We start from the raw sequence: 5,077 nt of genomic DNA on the forward strand, positions 1-5,077 counted from the left end.
CAGTGTCAGCAATTTATTTGATGAAACAGGAAACACAGGTGTGTACGTCTCAAATGGCACCTCCTACATAGTTCACTAATGTTTCCTTATGTCCTCTGGTCAAAAATAGTGTACTACAAAGTGAATAGGGTGCCATTTATAAGGGAATAGGGTGCCAATTATAAGGGAATAGGGTGCCATTTATAAGGGAATAGGGTGCCAATTATAAGGGAATAGGGTGCCAATTATAAGGGAATAGGGTGCCATTTATAAGGGAATAGGGTGCCATTTATGAAGTAAAAAACAAGAACTGCTCATACTCGTTTATCTCTCACTAGCTCTACTACCTATTGTATCTACTCTCTACAGTGGTGGAACATGATAAACTAGGCTCTGTCTATTCTGTTTAAACCTTAGAGAACTGTCTCTTCTGTGTTACTCTACTAATACAGACTGTCCTTGTCTGTTCTAGTCATTAGACTGGGTGAAACCACAGTATGTGACACATTCTGTTACTCTATAGGATCCCAATTGTGTGAAAACATGCTGAGGAGAACAGAGAATAGCATGATTAGCAGTCATATGATCCTACCATTCAGACTTTACCCTGTCAGCAGATAGTTATGAAACTGTCACTGGTGTAGAGAGGAGTAGGCAGGAGGCAGTTGCTGGTTTAGAACTAGTGAATTTATTTAAGCACCATAGATCAGAGCAGGACGAAACCCAAACGATGTTTGCTCAAAATATATTTTCATAAACAAAAATGCACAGGGCGAACCCAAAGTGCAAAATAAAAAGTACTCAGGAAATAGTAGGAGAGATTCTTTTCAGGAAAACAAGTAACATTCTCAATGTCCGACAAAGAGAAATGGCAGAGGGAGTATGTATACAGTGATAGAGTGGGGATAGGATCCAGGTGTGTGTAATGATGACAAGACAAGTCCGAGGTTGATGAGTGAAGGGCGTTTGCCAGCAGTAGGTTCGGCAGCAGCTGGAAGGCCAGCGACGTTGAAGGCCTGAGCTGGACAGGAGGGGGAGTGAAAGCGAAGGCTGGTGTGACAGAAACTAGTGATTACCGTTTCTTTGCACTATGTACCCTCCCATTGTTTCCACACATCTGCTTAACTGCCAAGTAGACAAAATAGGTTGTACTTTTTCTATAAAAGGAGAGAGACAACTCTGTTCACTTGGCCTCAACTGTTGAGGTACATAGTTACTGTAACCGCTCCATTTTAGCAAATATTATAACAGAGTGTTGTTTGAAAGAATCTACAGTCTCTCTATTCCCTTTGATTAGAATTACTACGACACTACTCTCTGATTCCCTATCTCCTCTTTATCTCTACCTATCTCTACTAGCTATTGTATCTACTCTCTGATTCCCTATCTCCTCTTTATCTCTACCTATCTCTACTAGCTATTGTATCTACTCTCTGATTCACTATCTCCTCTTTATCTCTAACTATCTCTACTAACTATTGTATCTACTCTCTGATTCACTATCTCCTCTTTATCTCTAACTATCTCTACTAACTATTGTATCTACTCTCTGATTCTCTATCTCCTCTTTATCTCTAACTAGCTCTACTACTTATTTGCCATATCTTTAATCTAAGTTAAAGGAAAGTGTGCTTCCCTCAGGCCTGGAGGGAAGCAAAAGTCATTAAGCTGCCCCAGAATAGCAAAGCACCCATTGATGGCTCAAACAGCTGACCAATCAGCCTGCAACCAACCCTTAGTAAACTTTTGGGGAAAAATGGTGTTTGACCAGATACAATTGTATTTCACAGTAAACAAATTAAACAGACTTTTAATATGCTTATAGGGAGGGACACTCAACATGTACAGCACTTACACAGATGACTGATGATTGGCTGAAAGAAATTGATAATAAGAAGCTTGTGGGAATTGTTTTGTTAGACATCTGTGCAGCTTTTGATATTATCAATCATAATGTAATACTGAAAAATGTATGCGTTACTATGGCTTTATATCGTGGATCGATATATTACTCAGCCCCCTTATTACGGGGGCTGAGTCACTGGCTTACTGGTGTTCTTCCATGCCGTCCCTGGGAGGGGTGCGTCACTTGAGTGGGTTGAGTCACTGACGTGGTCTTCCTGTCTGGGTTGGTGCTCCCCCTTGGGCTGTGCCGTGGCGGAGATCTTTGTGGGCTATACTCGGCCTTGTCCCGGGATGGTATGTTGGTGGTTGGAGATATCCCTCCAGTGGTGTGGAGGCTGTGCTTTGGCAAAGTGGGTGGGGTTATATCCTACCTGTTTGGCCCTGTCTGGGGGTTTCATCGGATGGGGCCACAGTGTCTCCTGACCCCTCCTGTCTCAGCCTCCAGTATTTATGCTGCAGTAGTTTATGTGTCGGGGGCTAGGGTCAGTCTGTCACATCTGGAGTATTTCTCTTGTCTTTTCCGGTGTCCTGTGGGAATTTAAATATGCTCTCTCTAATTCTCTCTTTCTCTTTCTTTCTTTCTCTCTCTCGGAGGACCTGAGCCCTAGGACCATGCCTCAGGACTACCTGGCTTGATGACTCCTTGCTGTCCCCAGTTCACCTGGCCGTGCTGCTGCTCCAGTTGAAACTGTTCTGCCTGCAGCTATGGAACCCTGACCTGTTCACCGGACGTGCTACCTGTCCCAGACCTGTTGTCCCAGACCTGCTGGAACCCTGACCTATTCACCGGACGTGCTACCTGTCCCAGACCTGCTGTTTTCAACTCTCTAGAGACAGCAGGAGCGGTAGAGATACTCTCAAAGATCGGCTATGAAAAAGCCAATTGACACTTACTCTTGTGTTACTGACTTGTTGCACCCTCAACAACTACTATGATTATTATTATTTGACAATGTTGGTCATTTATAAACATTTGAACATCTAGGCCATGTGCTGTTATAATCTCCACCCGGCACAGCCAGAAGAGGACTGGCCACCCCTCATAGCCTGGTTCCTCTCTAGGTTTCTTCCTAGGTTTTGGCCTTTCTAGGGAGTTTTTCCTAGCCACCGTGCTTCTACACCTGCATTGCTTGCTGTTTGGGGTTTTAGGCTGGGTTTCTGTACAGCACTTTGAGATATCAGCTGATGTAAGAAGGGCTATATAAATAAATTTGATTTGATCGAGAGTTACCTGTCTAACAGAGGGTGTTCTTTAATGGAGTTGGGCATTTTCCAGGGCAGTTGTTTAGGCCCCTTATTTTTTTCAATCTTTAATAATGAGCAATCACTGGCGCTGAGTAAAGCCTGTGTATCTATGTATGGCGATGACTCAACATTATACACGTCAGCTACCACACTAAGTGAAATCACTGCAACACTTAACAAAGAGCTGCAGTCAGTTTTAGAATGGGTGGCAAGTAATCAGCAGGTACAAAATATTTCAAAAACTAAAAGCATTGTATTTGGGACAAACCATTCATTAAACCCTGAACTCAATCTTGTAATGAATAATGTGGAAATTGATCAAGTTGAGGCTATTGGGCCCACACGTCACCCTCCTCTGGTCATCCAGGCATCGGTCGGACGGTGCGCTGTCTGAGCAGGAAGTACTTGTGGCCCACCTTGGCTAAGGACGTGAGGGTTTATGTTTCCTCCTGCTTGGTGTGCGCCCAGTGTAAGGCTCCAAGACGCCTGCCAAGGGGTAAGTTACAAACTTTACCCGTTCCACAACGGCCATGGTCACACCTGTCGGTGGATTTCCTAACTGATTTTCCTCCTTCAAAGGGTAACACCACGATCCTGGTCGTTGTGAATCGTTTTTCTAAGTCCTGCCTTCTCCTCCCTCTGCCCGGTCTCCTTACGGCCCTACAGACTGCAGAGGCCTTGTTTCCACGTCTTTCGGCACTACGGGGTGCCTGAGGATATAGTGTCTGATCGAGGTCCCCAGTTCACCTCAAGGGTCTGGAAGGCGTTCATGGAACGTCTGGGGGTCTCGGTCAGCCTTACCTCAGGTTTTCACCCCGAGAGTAATGGGCAGGTGGAGAGAGTAAACCAGGATGTGGGTAGGTTTCTGAGGTCCTATTGCCAGGACCGGCCAGGGGGAGTGGGCAGCGTTTGTGCCCTGGGCCGAGATGGCCCAGAACTCGCTCCGCCACTCATCCACTGACCTCACCTCCTTCCAGTGTGTATTGGGGTATCAGCCGGTTCTGGCTCCTTGGCATCAGAGTCAGACCGAAGCTCCTGCGGTGGACGATTGGTTCCGGCGCGCGGAGGAGACATGGGATGCCACTCATGTCCACCTTCAGCGTGCCGTGCTGTGCCAGAAAGTGGGCGCAGACTGCCACCACAGTGAGGCCCCGGTGTTCGCACCGGGGGACCGGGTCTGGCTCTCGACCCGAAACCTGCCCCTCTGCCTGACCTGCCGGAAGCTGGGTCCGTGGTTTGTGGGACCATTTAAAGTCCTGAGGACATACGAGGTATGTTATAGGTTACAGCTTCCCCCCGATTACCGCATTAACCCCTCGTTCCATGTGTCTCTCCTCAGGCCGGTGGTGGCTGGTCCGCTCCAGGAGGCTGAGGTGCGGGAGGTTCCTCCGCCCCCTCTGGACATCGAGGGGGCCCCAGCGTACTCCATTCGTTCCATACTGGATTCGAGACGTCGGGCGAGGGGCCTTCAGTACCTCGTGGACTGGGAGGGGTATGGTCCGGAAGAGAGATGCTGGGTTCCGGTGGAGGACGTGTTAGATCCTTCTCTGCTGCAAGAGTTCCACCGTCTCCATCCAGATCGCCCTGCGCCTCGTCCTCCGGGTCGTCCCCGAGGCCGGTGTCGACGGTGTTGGGGGGGTACTGTCACAACTTCTACCGATGCCTCTCTTTGTGCGGGCGGTGTTCGGCGGTCGACGTCACCGGCCTTCTAGCCATCGCCGATCCATTTTTCATTTTCCATTTGTTTTGTCTCGTTTTCCCACACACCTGGTTCTCATTATCCCTCATTATGTGTTGTGTATTTAACCCTCTGTTTCCCCCATGTCTTTGTGTGGTATTGTTTATCTGTTTTGATGTATGCGCACGTCTGTCTGGTTGCGCTGGGTTATGTATACCCATTTTGTATTTCGTGTTCATTGTGCTTTTGGTTCGCCTGAATAAAAGGCTC

This window comes from Salmo trutta, chromosome 38 (genome assembly GCF_901001165.1).
Source record: "Salmo trutta chromosome 38, fSalTru1.1, whole genome shotgun sequence".
Lineage (NCBI taxonomy): Eukaryota > Metazoa > Chordata > Actinopteri > Salmoniformes > Salmonidae > Salmo > Salmo trutta.